This window comes from Scyliorhinus torazame, chromosome 5, assembly GCF_047496885.1.
Source record: "Scyliorhinus torazame isolate Kashiwa2021f chromosome 5, sScyTor2.1, whole genome shotgun sequence".
NCBI classification, from domain to species: Eukaryota; Metazoa; Chordata; class Chondrichthyes; order Carcharhiniformes; family Scyliorhinidae; genus Scyliorhinus; species Scyliorhinus torazame.
Window position 1 is genome coordinate 197172594 of NC_092711.1, and position 15650 is coordinate 197188243.

General features: G+C 47.4%; 1 protein-coding gene across 1 annotated transcript in view; it reads left to right on the forward strand.

The window, feature by feature from the left end:
* The window catches only part of LOC140420864 (gamma-aminobutyric acid receptor subunit alpha-3-like), a 632301-nt gene that overhangs the window by 501385 nt on the left and 115266 nt on the right, over positions 1-15650 (forward strand). The gene's annotated exons all lie outside the window — the stretch shown is intronic.

A 15650-nucleotide genomic window follows, 5' to 3' on the forward strand; every position in this document is an offset into this window, starting at 1 on the left:
CAAATGACCACACAACCAGTTAGTTAAGTTCAGAAGATGGTTTACTAACATACACAAGAGTTATCTCGACATGCAAACACAATATCTACTATGAGTTAAACTACAACTATCAACTACAATAACCTATATCTAACTTCAGGGCGACCAGCACTGTGCAAATGGATAAGGCCTTTTTCTGGATTTCATGTGTCTGGTTCGAAGAAAGTGGCTCTGTCTCTGCTGGGCTCATCCATCAGGTAGTGATCGTTGGTCTTGAACTTGGCTGGCTGTTCCTGCTACAATTGGGCTGGCACAGGCCGGATCCAAAAGAGACAGAACACATGGCTGTGCTCTCTTTTATCCCTCTGGGATTTCACGCTTTTTGGGGCGGTCCTTAACCTTGGACAGGGCTCTGATCACTGTCTTTGATTTCGGCCAATAAAGGGGCGGGTGCCTTGGTAGCTGGGCGGGTCCTTAGCGGTCATTGACCTTGGCAGTTGTGCTTTCTGAGTAAGGGGAGTGGCGCCAATCAGTCTGTGGCTCTCCCGGTTGTTTGATTGGAGTTCTATTGTCCTGGGAAAATGGACCATTAAAATACAAACGAGTGGGGGTTTTGATCAGGTCTGGTTACCTGTGTTTCAGATACACATTGGCTCTGTATCTGTCTGAGTCTTGGGTTGGCCATAATTGCCATGGTCCTTTGCAGGTGGCCATCTTAGATGGCTACAATTGCAGCTCCATAATATCGCCAGGCATTGCTCCTGACTCAGTAGATCTTTTGCTGAAACCCTCATTCAGGTCTTGGTTACAATTGGACTGAATTACTCCAAAGTCTCGATGACCTCACACCTTCCACTCTGCATAAATCAGAGCTCATCTAAAACGCTACCGCCTGTATCAAAATTCACAGCGCCTCCCATTCACTGCTGCTCCTGTGCTTCCTCTCAATCCGGCAATGTCTTGATTTTAAAATTTTCATTCTGATTCACAAATCGCTCCAAAGTATCAAACCTGCCCATCTGCCTAATTTCCTTCAGCTCCTCAACACTGAGATATCTGCACTGCTTGTATTCTGGCCTCTTGAGCATCACCGATTCGTATTTCTCCACTAGTGGTGGCCATGCCTTCAGATGTCTATGCCCTACTTCCCCGCCACCCTCTCTCCCAAACCTCTCTGCCTCTCTACCCCTCTGTTCTCCTGTGAGATGCTCTTTAATCACAACTTGTTGACCAGGCGTTTGGTCAGCTATCCTAATATAGAACATAGAACAATACAGCGCAGTACAGGCCCTTCGGCCCACGATGTTGCACCGAAACAAAAGCCATCTAACCTACACTATCTCTGTGCAGTCCTTGAGATGCTGCATTGGAGGCACCATGGGCAAGTTCTCTATTTAGTAGATGAAGGGCCTAATTTACCAGCCTCATCCCATCCAACACGTGATGGGATTAAATCAGGTGAGAGGTCTCTTGTGAGATTTATGACGCTCATCTTGCGAGACATCGCGATCTGTAGCTCATCTGCAATGGGTGTGATCCAGATTTACATATTCGAATGAGTAGTTAATTTCACTTGAATACGTCTGAGCTGGAGTTACCCAAGGTGTCGCCTCGGCTTGGAGACCTCGACTAGGCGCCATTTAGCACTAGTTTCCAGAAATGTGGGCCAGGTGTACTGGCATTTGGATGATTCCCCCTGGGCTGTCATGCTCTGGGCAGAGTGGTACCCTGGCACCACTGATGCAACCCAGGCACCTTGGCACTGCCAGCCTTGGAGCTTGACAGTACCACCCGAGAGCCTGGCAGTGTCACTCCGGGATGCCCAGGTAGCACTGACAGGCTGGCAGTGCCAATGTGCCCAGGTGGCATGTTGTCTGTGCTGGGGATCAGGCCTGGGGGTGCTCTACCCTTATGAAGTGTTGTGTGGGGGCTTCAGGACCCTCTCATTGGTAAGTTGGGCATTGGGAGGGTCTGAAGGCCGTGGTGGGAGTCCAGATATCAGGGCGCCATTTAAAAATGGTACCCCGATCTCTTCCTGCACTCTCGAGCTGAGTTCGTTATTACAGGAAATGAGTCGCAGTGCGGACGTGAGAGGGCTTGCCTCGCTGAGGCCTAAATTTCACGTGGGGTCATTCTCGGTACTGCACATGCCAGGAAACACTTGCTAACCACACCCAAAATGGGACTTTGTTTCTTTTCCATTAAATTGTGCCCTGCGTGTTGATGGCAGGATTGAATTGCTTGCGGTTCACGATCCTGTTAGGGGTGCTATTCGGGAGGCACTCTGATGCCGGGAATTCAAAGCCTAACCCTAACCCTAATCCTGCCGGCATTGTAATCGCTGGGGCCGGAGTTAGTGCCAAAGTGCCTGGCAGCTGGAATAGTTTTTAAGCGCTCCACTTAGAACACGCTCACTGCAGCCACCAAGATGGCTCAAAGAAGACCTGTCCCCTGAGGTTGGGGGTCCGAGGTGGACCCACAGCTCTATGCCAGTGAGGAGCAGATGGATACCTTCTTCCTCCGGGCAAGCCTGCCCTCCTGCCTGGGAGATGGTGGCAGAGGCAGTGAATGCTGCCAGTCTCACCAGGAGGAGACAGCTGGTGATCCAGAGGGGTGGGATCATTGGTGAGTCCTTGTGGTAAACCACTGTTACACCTTTATGAGGTGATGTAAGGTAGGACCTGTACTACAAGTTCGCCGGTAGTCCCTGCCTGCTGGCTCTGCCCAGTAGGCGGAGTATAAATATGCGTGTCCTCCATTCAGCAGCCATTTTGCCAGCTGCAGTGGGAGGCCACACATCTTAGAGCAATAAAGCCTCAGTTGTATCCAACTGTTCAATTGATCGTGCATCAGTCCTCTTCCTTGCGAGCGGCAGAGAACCAGGAAGGGTTCAATAGGCTGAGCTGCAGTTGTCCCCTGGTTGAGGTGAGCTCTGCTGATCCTCTGAGGAATGCCAACACCTGGTGGGCTCCTGATTGAGCTTGGCCTTTGATGACCCAGCAGGGGTATGGGGGTGTCCAAAGGTGTGGTCTGGGTGAACTTCCAGATGACCGGAGGCCTTCTGAGCATTTAAAGAACATAGGCAGCACCCAGCAGTGTGAGCAGCCAGGAGCCTGTAAGTAGCACCAAAGGGGTGTGTTTAAAAGACAGACTGCAGCAATGGCAGCCAGGCCACCGCGGTTCCAAAAGGGACATCCCAATTCCACAGGCTTGGCATCGACTCATGACCTGCTACTGCCCCCGGCCCGAGCAGCCATTCCCCAGCAAGCCGGACAGTTTTCAACAGACAATGATCTGCCCCTAATGGACAATGATCTGATTCAATCTCTCCTTAGCTTCGGTTAATTGAAGCACTGTCTGAAGCTCCAGCCTCCTTTATACTTGAGCAAACAGAACTGAGCAGTAAACCTGAGGACAGCACAGTGGTTAGCACAGCTGCCTCACAGTACCAGGTACCCGGGTTCGATTCCGGTCTTGGGTGACTGATTGTGTGGAGTTTGCATGTTCTCCTCTTGTCTGCGTGGGTTTCCTCCCACAGACCCATAGAAGGTAAGAAGGTAAGTAAGTGATTTTTACTCATTTTTACTTTTATACCTTTTTCAAATTGTGTGTGTCGGGGGAAACTGAAGTGACATCACAGAAAAGCTGTGACCTGAGTGGCTGGTTGGGAATCTACACTAAATTTAAAAAATTAAGCATTGGTAACTAATTAAACATAATTACTTAATTATAATTTAGAGGGGTATCTAAGCCAGAGATCGAAGAGTACAATATTTAGCTTTCGCATTTAGATTAGAAATCTAGTGCTAGGAAACAGATAGTTAACAGTAACTTTGAAAAAATAAAAAAATTTATAATTTTTTTTTAAACTTTTAATTATAATTAATTGACGCAATGTCAGTTAGAGGGGTGCTGTGCTCTGACTGTGAGATGTGGCAGGTCCGGGAGGCTTCCAGCATCCCGGATGGCTTCATCTGCAGAAAATGCACTCAACTAGAGCTCCTCACAGACCGCATGGTTCGGTTGGAGCAACAATTGGATGCACTTAGGAGCATGCAGGTGGCGGAAAGCATCATAGATCGCAGGTATATAAATGCGGTCACACCCAAGGTGCAGGCAGAGAAATGGGTGACCACCAGAAAGGGCAGGCAGTCAGTGCAGGAATCCCCTGTGGGTTTCCCCCTCTCGAACAGGTATACCCCTTTGGATATGGCCAGGGGGGGAATAGCCTATCAGGGGAAAACAGCAGCAACCAGAGCAGTGGCACCACGGCTGGCTCTGATGTTCAGAAGGGAGGGTCAAAGCGCAGAAGAGCAATAGTAATAGGGGACTCTATAGTCAGGGGCACAGATAGGCGCTTCTGTGGATGTGAAAGAGACTCCAGGATGGTATGTTGCCTCCCTGGTGCCAGGGTCCAGGATGTCTCCGAACGGGTAGAGGGCATCCTGAAGGGGGAGGGCAAACAGGCAAAGGTCGTTGTACATATTGGTACCAACGACATAGGCAGGAAGGGGCATGAGGTCCTGCAGCAGGAGTTCAGGGAGCTAGGCAGAAAGTTAAAAGACAGGAAACATAGGGTTGTAATCTCGGGATTACTCACTGTGCCACGTGCCAGTGAGGCTAGAAGTAGGAAGATAGAGCAGCTAAACACGTGGCTAAACAGCTGGTGTAGGAGGGAGGGTTTCTGTTATCTGGACCACTGGGAGCTCTTCCGGGGCATGTGTGACCTATATAAGAAGGACGGGTTGCATCTAAACCGGAGAGGCATAAATATCCTGGCCGCGAGGTTTGCTAGTGTCACACGGGAGGGTTTAAACTAGTATGGCAGGGGGGTGGGCATGGGAGCAATAGGTCAGAAGGTGAGAGCATTGAGGAAGAACTAGGGAATAGGGACAGTGGGGCTCTGAGGCAGAGCAGACAGGGAGAAGTTGCTAAACACAGCGGGTCTGGTGGCTTGAAGTGCATATGTTTTAATGCAAGAAGTATTACGGGTAAGGCAGATGAACTTAGAGCTTGGATTAGTACTTGGAATTATGATGTTGTTGCCATTATGAGACCTGGTTGAGGGAAGGGCAGGATTGGCAGCTAAACGTTCCAGGATTTAGATGTCTCAGGCGGGATAGAGGGGGATGTAAAAGGGGAGGCGGAGTTGCGCTACTGGTTAGGGAGAATATCACAGCTGTACTGCGGGAGGACACCTCAGAGGGCAGTGAGGCTATATGGGTAGAGATCAGGAATAAGAAGGGTGCAGTCACAATGTTGGGGGTTTACTACAGGCCTCCCAACAGCCAGCGGGAGATAGAGGAGCAGATAGGTAGACAGATTTTGGAAAAGAGTAAAAAACAACAGGGTTGTGGTGATGGGAGACTTCAACTTCCCCAATATTGACTGGGACTCACTTAGTGCCAGGGGCTTAGACGGGGCGGAGTTTGTAAGGAGCATCCAGGGCTTCTTAAAACAATATGTAGACAGTCCAACTAGGGAAGGGGCGTTACTGGACTTGGTATTGGGGAATGAGCCCGGCCAGGTGGTAGAAGTTTCAGTAGGGGAGTATTTCGGGAACAGTGACCACAATTCAGTAAGTTTTAAAGTGCTGGTGGACAAGGATAAGAGTGGTCCTAGGATGAATGTGCTAAATTGGGGGAAGGCTAATTATAACAATATTAGGTGGGAACTGAAGAACATAGATTGGGGGCAGATGTTTGAGGGCAAATCAACAGCTGACATGTGGGAGGCTTTCAAGTGTCAGTTGAAAGGAATTCAGGACCGGCATGTTCCTGTGAGGAAGAAGGATAAATACGGCAATTTTCAGGAACCTTGAATAACGAGAGATATTGTCGGCCTCGTCAAAAAGAAAAAGGAGGCATTTGTCAGGGCTAAAAGGTTGGGAACAGGCGTAGCCTGCGTGGAATATAAGGAAAGTAGGAAGGAACTTAAGCATGGAGTCAGGAGGGCTAGAAGGGGTCACGAAAAGTCATTGGCAAATAGGGTTAAGGAAAATCCCAAGGCTTTTTACACGTACATAAAAAGCAAGAGGGTAGCCAGGGAAAGGGTTGGCCCACTGATAGGCAAGGGAATCTATGTGTGGAGCCAGAGGAAATGGGCAAGGTACTAAATGAATACTTTACATCAGTATTCACCAAAGAGAAGAAATTGGTAGATGTTGAGTCTGGAGAAGGGTGTGTAGATAGCCTGGGTCACATTGAGATCCAAAAAGACGAGGTGTTGGGTGTCTTAAAAAATATTAAGGTAGATAAGTCCCCAGGGCCTGATGGGATCTACCCCAGAATACTGAAGGAGTCTGGAGAGGAAATTGCTGAGGCCTTGACAGAAATCTTTGGATCCTCACTGTCTTCAGGGGATGTCCCGGAGGACTGGAGAATAGCCAATGTTGTTCCTCTGTTTAAGAAGGGTAGCAAGGATAATCCAGGGAACTACAGGCCGGTGAGCCTTACTTCAGTGGTAGGGAAATTACTGGAGAGAATTCTTCGAGACAGGATCTACTCCCATTTAGAAGCAAATGGACATATTAGTGAGAGGCAGCATGGTTTTGTGAAGGGGTGGTCGTGTCTCACTAACTTGATAGAGTTTTTCGAGGAGGTCACTAAGATGATTGATGCAGGTAGGGCAGTGGATGTTGTCTATATGGACTTCAGTAAGGCCTTTGACAAGGTCCATCATGGTAGACTAGTACAAAAGGTGAAGTCACACGGGATCAGGGGTGAGCTGGCAAGGTGGATACAGAACTGGCGAGGTCATAGAAGGCAGTGAGTAGCAATGAAAGGATGCTTTTCTAATTGGAGGGCTGTGACCAGTGGTGTTCCACAGGGATCAGTGCTGGGACCTTTGCTGTTTGTAGTATATATAAATGATTTGGAGGAAACTGTAACTGGTCTGATTAGTAAGTTTGCAGACGACACAAAGGTTGGTGGAATTGCGATAGCGATGAGGACTGTCAGAGGATACAGCAGGATTTAGATTGTTTGGAGACTTGGGTGGAGAGATGGCAGATGGAGTTTAATCCGGACAAATGTGAGGTAATGCATTTTGGAAGGTCTAATGCAGGCAGGGAATATACAGTGAATGGTAGAACCCTCAAGAGTATTGAAAGTCAAAGAGATCTAGGAGTACAGGTCCACAGGTCACTGAAAGGGGCAACACAGGTGGAGAAGGTAGTCAAGAAGGCATACGGCATGCTTGCCTTCATTGGCCGGGGCATTGAGTATATGAATTGGCAAGTCATGTTGCAGCTGTACAGAACCTTAGTTAGGCCACACTTGGAGTATAGTGTTCAATTCTTGTCGCCACACTACCAGAAGGATGTGGAGGCTTTAGAGAGGGTGCAGAAGAGATTTATCAGAATATTGCCTGGTATGGAGGGCATTAGCTATGAGGAGCGGCGAATAAACTCGGTTTGTTCTCACTGGAACGAAGGAGGTTGAGGGGTGACCTGATAGAGGTCTACAAAATTATGAGGGGCATAGACAGAGTGGATAGTCAGAGGCTTTCCCCAGGGTAGAGGGGTCAATTACTAGGGGGCATAGGTTTAAGGTGAGAGGGGCAAGGTTTAGAGTAGATGTACGAGGCAAGTTTTTTACGCAGAGGGTAGTGGGTGCCTGGAACTCGCTACCGGAGGAGGTGGTGGAAGCAGGGACGATAATGACATTTAAGGGGCAGCTTGACAAATACATGAATAGGATGGGAATAGAGGGATACGGACCCAGGAAGTGTAGAAGATTGTAGTTTAGTCGGGCAGCATGGTCGGCACGGGCTTGGAGGGCCGAAGGGCCTGTTCCTGTGCTGTACATTTCTTTGTTCTTTGTAGTCCAAAAATGTGCAGGTTAGATGGATTGGCCATGCTAAAATTGCCCATTCGTGTCCGAAGGTTAGGTGGGATTACGGAGATAATGTTGGGCGTGGGCCTAGGTTCGGGTGCTCTTTCGGAGGTTAGTGCATACTTGATGGGCTGAATGGCCAACTGTTACACTGTAGGGATTCTAGGGATTGTCTATTTTAGACAAATCCCACATCATCTTCGGCCATGTTACCATTTTACAAATTGTAAATTAAGTTCGAGTAGAGATGATATTTCACAAGAGGACAAATCTCAAACAGTTAGAGGAAAACCAGACCCCCAGGACATTCATTAATCAGCAGTTTTCTTGGTTATTTATATTTTTAAAATCTGCTAGAAGTAACAAAGCAAGAGAGACTTTAAACTCATTGTTTATCAAAGTGAAGGTGCTGTCTCTCTCTCTACCCTCCCCCTCCCCTGAAGATGCTGTCTCTCTCTCTACCCTCCCCTGAAGGTGCTGACTCTCTCTCTCCCCCTCCCCTGAAGGTGCTGTCTCTCTCTCTACCCTCCCCCTCCCCTGAAGGCGCTGACTCTCTCTCTCTCTCCTCCCCTGAAGGTGCTGACTCTCTCTTTCCCCCTCCCCTGAAGGTGCTGACTCTCTCTCTCCCCCTCCCCTGAAGATGCTGACTCTCTCTTTCCCCCTCCCCTGAAGGCGCTGACTCTCTCTCTCCCCCCCTCCCCTGAAGGTGCTGACTCTCTCTTTCCCCCTCCCCTGAAGGTGATGACTCTCTCTCTCTCTCCCTCCCCTAAAAGTGCTGACTCTCTCCCCCTCCCCTGAAGGTGCTAACTCTCCCCCCCCCTTGAAGGTGCTGACTCTCTCTCTCTCTCTCTCTCCCTCCCCTAAAAGTGCTGACTCTCTCTCTCCCTCCCCTGAAGGTGCTGACTCTCTATCCCCCTCCCCTGAAGGTGCTGACTCTCTCTCTCCCCCTCCCCTGAAGGTGCTGACTCTCTCTTTCCCCCTCCCCTGAAGGTGCTGACTCTCTCTCTTCCCCCTCCCCTGAAGGTGCTGACTCTCTCTTTCCCCCTCCCCTGAAGGTGCTGACTCTCTCTCTCTCCCTCCCCTAAAAGTGCTAACTCTCTCTCCCTCCCCTGAAGGTGCCGACTCTCTCCCCCTCCCCTGAAGGTGCTGACTCTCTCTTTCCCCCTCGCCTGAAGCTTCTGACTCTCTCTTTCTCCCTCCTCTGAAGTTGCTGACTCTCTCTCTCCCTCCCCGGAAGGTGCTGACTCTCTCTCTCTTCTGAAGGTGCTGACTCTCTCCCTCCCCTGAAGCTGCTGACTGTCTCTCTCCCCTCCCCTGAAGGTGCTGACTCTCTCTCTCACTCCCCTGAAGTTGTTGACTCTCTCCCTCTGCTGAAGCTGCTGACTCTCTCTCTCTCCCTCCCCTGAAAGTGCTGACTCTCTCTCTCACTCGCCCCCTTATCTGAAGGTGCTGACCTTCTCTTTCTCTCTCTCCCTCCCCTGAAGGTGCTGACTCTCTCTTTCACTCTCCTCCTTATCTGGTGCTGACTTTCTCTCCTCCCCTACTGGCTCTGTTCGCCTCAAACTTTACTTTGTCTGCTACCTTTCCTCTTGGACTCCTACCAGTATTGCTTCATACATGCCATTCTTTTTGTAAAACACTTATACATTTGGTAAGTTGCACCCATCCATTTACCTTTAAAGATTTTCTTTCCCTCCAGCAACTTGTCAAGCCAGTAAAATTAATCCATATCTTAACTTCAAAGGGGTAGTTGCCATGGAGCTACCTGACTACATTTATTTACCTGACTACAAGATTTAGTATTTCAACACAAATATAGTATGAAGTCTTACAACACCAGGTTAAAGTCCAACAGGTTTGTTTCGATGTCACTAGCTTTCGGAGCGCTGCTCCTTCCTCAGCCTGAGGAAGGAGCAGCGCTCCGAAAGCTAGTGACATCGAAACAAACCTGTTGGACTTTAACCTGGTGTTGTAAGACTTCGTACTGTGCTCACCCCAGTCCAACGCGGCATCTCCAAATCAACACAAATATATAATAAGGTCATAAGTAAAAATTAAGGAAAATGGATAGGGAACTGACTTGGTGAATGCGCAAAACCTTTGGTCGATAATGGAGGTGAATTTGCTAACAGTGATGAATTCAGAGACGTGCGGGAATGTGAATATCGTTGTAATGAATACAACAGCTGAGGGTCATTTTAACAGAGGTCTGTGTGAAAGGAATCATGCCGTGATTGATGAAACAATGTGTAAAAGTTTGGCTGATGGATCAAATTGGTTATCAGCCGAGCATGGGCAGTTCAGGGATATAATTCACTTCAGATGGCTGGAGGATATCAACGTTACCAACTAATCCCAAATTGCCTTCTGCTCTTTGTGATAATCCTCCTCTTCTGGCGCATACTACAATTGATGCAACATTTTATGAACATTTAAATGCTTTGCAAGTAGCAAAACAACTTTTTAATCAAGGCTGAAATATCAGGGAATCATAGAACTCTGTGACATTATTTAAGAGACTGGAGAGAGTTATTGAGTCAGGGACGTCTACACCACAGAAAAGGCCCTTCGGCCCATCCTGTCTGCACCAGTCAAAAACAACCACCTAACTATTCTAATCCCATTTTCCAGCACTTGACCCATAGCCTTGTATGCCCTGGGATCGCAAGTGCACATCTAAATACTTCTCAAATGTTGCGAGCGTCTCTGCCTCCATCACCCTTTCAGGCAGCGAATTCCGAACTCCCATCCTCTGGGTTAAAAGACGTTTTTCCTCACATTCCCTCTAAACCTCCTGCCCCCGACCTTAAACCTATTTTGCCAGTCATTGATCCCTCCATCAACAGGAAAAGTTTATTCTTGTCTACTCTATCTATGCCCCTGAGAATTTTATATATCTCTATTATGTCCCCTTCAGCCTCCTCTGTCCCAAGGAAAAGAATCCAAGTCTATCATAACAAACACTCTCCGGCGCAGGCAACATCCTGGTAACTCTCCTCTGCACCCTTTCCGGAGCTATCACATCCCTGCTATAATGTGGATTCCCGGAACTGCACACAATACCTAACCAAATGGCCTAACCAATGTTTTATATAGTTCCAGCATAACTCCCCTGCTCTTAAACTCTATCCCTCAACTAATAAAGGCAAATATACCATATGCCTCCTTAACCACTGTAACCACCTGCTCTGCTACCTTAAAGGACCGGTCTACATGCACGCCAAGATCCCTCTGATCACAGAACAAAGAATATTACAGCACAGGAACAGGCCCTTCAGCCCTCCAAGCCTGTACCGGTCATGATACCAACCTTGGCCAAAACCCTAAACACTTCCTTATGCTGTATCCCGCTATACCCGCCCTATCGATGTATTTGTCAAGATGCCTTTTGAACACCAGCGAGAACCTTGGGTGCTTCCCAGGATCCAGCCTTATAAAATATATTCCCTTTCCTTCTTTGTCCTTCCCAAATGCATCAACTCACGGTTATCCGGATTGAATTCTATTTGCCGCTAATCAGCCAAAGAATCATGAAATCATAGAATTTACAGTGCTGAAGGAGGCCATTCAGCCCATCGAGTCTGCACTGGCCCTTGGAAAGAGAACCCTACTCAAGCCCATGCTTCCACCCAATCCCCATAACCCAGTAACACCACTTAACCTTTTTGGACATTAAGGGACAATTTAGCATGGCCAATCCACCTACCCCTGCACATGTTTGGACTATGGGAGGAAACCAGAGCACCCGGAATAAACCCACGCAGACACGGAGAGAACGTGCAGACTCCGCACAGACAGTGACCCAAGCCGGGAATCAAACCTGGGTCCCTGGAGCTGTTATTTGCCACCTCAACAATTTTCACATCATCCGTGAACTTACTGATTAATCCTGCTCCATTCATAACCAAATCATTTATATATGGACAAACACAAACAGAAAGGGCACTGAAACTGATCCCACTAAAATGAGGCTTTCAGTCAGAAAAACACCCCTCGACCATCACCCTCTGCTTCCTGCCACTCAGCCAATTTTGGATCCAATTTGCCAAATTTCCTTGGATCCAATGGGCTCTTACCTTCACTATCAGTCTCCCACGTGGAACCTTATCAAAAGCCATGCTGAAGTCTCAGTAGACTATGTCAAATACACTTCCCTCATCTACACACCTCTTCAAAAATTCAATCAAGTTGATCAGACATGACCTCCCCTAAATTATGCTGACTGTTCCTCATTATTCCCTGCTTCTCCAAAGGCAGATTAATTCTGTTTCTCCTGCTTCCAATAGTTAGACTGATTGGCCTGTAGCTTCTGATTTATCCCTTCCTCCCTTTTTTAATAATGGTACCACATTGGTCATCCTCCAGTCGTCTGGCATCTCTCCTGTGGCCAGAATGGAATGAAAAATTATTGTCAGCGCCCCTGCTATTTCCTCCCTTGCCTCACTGAATAGCCTGGCATACATTTCACCTGGCCCTGGAGGTTTGTTTATTTTAAGCCTGCCAGATCACTCAGAACTTCCTCTCTGCGTATGTTAATCTTTTAAATTTTATTACAGTCCTTCTCCCTGATTTTGATACCCACACTGCCCCTCTCATGAGTGTACACAGACACAAAGCATTAATTTAGTACTCTACCAATGTCCTCCAGCTCCACACACGACTTACCACTGTGGTCCTTGATGGGCCCTACTCTTTCCCTAGTTATCCTTTTACCCTGAATGTAATTGTAACGCAATTTGGTAAGACAGCACTTACCAAATACACTAATCAAACTGTCAAATTTCACTTCTCATGATTAATCACAATTACTTATAAAAGCGCACATGTTGAGCCATTGAGAGGAGTAACAAGGTACCTTGTATATACTCATGGTTTATTTGGGGATGGAGGAATAGAATATGGAAAATCAAGGGCAGGATAGTAGTGACGTGGATGCTCATGACAGAGCTATCACCAAAGGGTGTAACTGGGTGAGATATATATATATATATGTATATTCCAGAGGTGTCTAATGAATGCAGGGATGCAGCAATTGCTGGACCTGCAGGAAAAGTTACTGGAATGTTTAAATCTTAAAATCCCTACAGTGCAGAAGAAGGCCATTCTGCCCATCCAATCTGCACCAGTCCTCTGAAAGAGCACCCTACCTAGGCCCCCACCCCATAACCGAACCTAACCTTTGGACACTAAGGGGCAATTTAGCATGGCCCATCCACCTAACCTGCACAACTTTGGATTTAGCTGAATCTTAGAACAAAGGACAAAGAACAATACAGCACAGGAACAGGCCCTTTCGCCCTCCAAGCCTGTACCTTTCATGATACCAACCTTTTCCAAAACCCTCGGCAATACCTTGTGCCGTATCCCTCTATACCGATGCTATGTGGGTGAATATGCCTTTTGAACGCCGTTAATGTATCTGCTTCCATAACCACCCGACAACTCGTTCCAGGCATTCACCACCCTCTGTGTAAAAAAAACCTACTCCCATCAACCTTAAACCTATGCCCCCTGGTGACTGACCCCTCCACCCTGGGAAAGAGTGCCTGCCCATCCACTCTATCCAATGCCCTCATAATCTTGTAGACCTCTATCATAGAACATAGAACATTACAGCGCCGACCTGTGAAACCACTCTAAAGCCCATTTACACTATTCCCTTATCATCCAAATGTCTAATCGGGAAAGATCAGCAGTAGTGGTCCTAAAGGACACAAAAGTACAAGCAGCAACCGCAGTATAAATGGATTGGCCCATGAAATAAATGCCACAGGAAAGGCTCATTTCAGAAGCTGTAGTCTCTATGACCATAGAGTTTTGATGGCTCTGCTAAGCTTGAGAACAAATGAATAAGAGGCAAATAAAGGGAATTAAATACCATAGAATCCCTACAGTGCAGACGGAGGGCATTCTGCCCATTGAGTCTGCACCGAACCTCCGGAAGACCACCGTACCTAAGCCCACTCCCCTGCCTATCCCCGCAACTCAGCGGGGCTGAGTTGGCTTCCCAGAATCATGTAAAACTTTGAAATTGAATGGTAGTTAAGTCTGCATTTCTCCCTAGAACAGGTTGTGTGTGTCACTTTGCTGTAGGGATAGTGATTCAGGATGGAGCCTTGGGTAGATGGTTCTTTTGTTTCTTGTATCCATGTACGTTTCTATTGACAGAAGCAGGTAGTTCATTTTGGAAACAGATATTGGTAGTTGTAGCTTTGCTTTGGCGAGAATGCATCTCACTAGGCTGAGAGAGCCAACAGGAGGTGGTAGCCTCATGGATCTGCATTTCAAGCAGAGAAAATACTTGCTTCACCATTCACACGTGGACTGGAGATGGGGTTGCACCTCAGTTTGGAAAACTCGGTGAAAGAAAAACAGCTCTAATTTGCAACTGTAGAAGAAATCTACAGCGGTCCTCATTGAGATTTGTGTCAGAAAGTAGTGAGCAGAGTTAGTTTGGGAAGCTTCAGGGAGTAGAACATAGAACATAGATAGAACATAGAACATTACAGCGCAGTACAGGCCCTTCGGCCCTCGATGTTGCGCCAACCTGTGAAACCACTCTAAAGCCCATCTACACTATTCCCTTATCATCCAAATGTCTATCCAATGACCATTTAAATGTCCTTAGTGTTGGCGAGTCCATTACTGTTGCAGGCAGGGCGTCCCACGCTCTTACTACTCTCTGAGTAAAGAACCTACCTCTGACATCTGTCCTATATCTATCTCCCCTCAATTTAAAGCTATGTCCCCTCGTGCTAGACATCACCATCCGAGGAAAAAGGCTCTCACTGTCCACCCTATCTAATCCTCTGATCATCTTGTATGCCTCAATTAAGTCACCTCTTAACCTTCTTCTCTCTAACGAAAACAGCCTCAAGTCCCTCAGCCTTCCCTCATAAGATCTTCCCTCCATACCAGGCAACATTCTGGTAAATGTTGTACCCTTTCCAATGCTTCCACATCCTTCCTATAATGCGGCGACCAGAATTGCACGCAATACTCCAAATGCGGCCTCACCAGAGTTTTGTACAGCTGCAACATGACCTCATGGCTCCGAAACTCAATCCCTCTGCCAATAAAAGCGAACACACCATACGCCTTCTAAACAACCCTCTCAACCTGGGTGGCAACTTTCAGGGATCTATGTACATGGACACCGAGATCTCTCTGCTCATCCACACTGCCAAGAATCTTACCATTAACTCTGTCTTCCTGTTATTCCTTCCAAAATGAATCACCTCACACAGAAGCCCGCAGCTAATTCTAAACTCACCCCCTTTATACCTAGGGGCACTGAGGCCAATTCCACCAACAGTCCTGGTTGTGATTGGTTAACCCGGCACCCAATGGTTTAGGGTTGCATGGTGACACAGTGGTTAGCACTGCTGCCTCGTGGCACCAAGGATCCGGGCCACTGTTTGCACATTCTCCCCGTGTCTGCGTGGGTCTCATCCCCACAACCCAAAAAGATGTGCAGGGTAATGGATTAGTCACACTAAATTTCCCCTTAATTGAAAAAAATAATTGGGTACTCTAAATTTATGAAACAAAAGGAAAACAGGTCAAGATCTGATGGGGACCCGAACAAAAATCCATGGCATTCACAGTTGTTAGAGTTCCATAACCTAAAAAATAATTGAATGACCTCAGTGTCTTGGCTGAAATACTAAGGGGAATTAAAGTAAATCCTGGAGGGCTATGGCACTGCTTTGAGTTGGTCTCACAGAAAGTGGGTGAACCTTCAACATTGTGTACATTAAGGAAATTCTTGGGTCGGGAGGGGCAAAGTAAAAAATAGAATATGAATTTCTATCATAAGTCTTTATAAGTTAGACT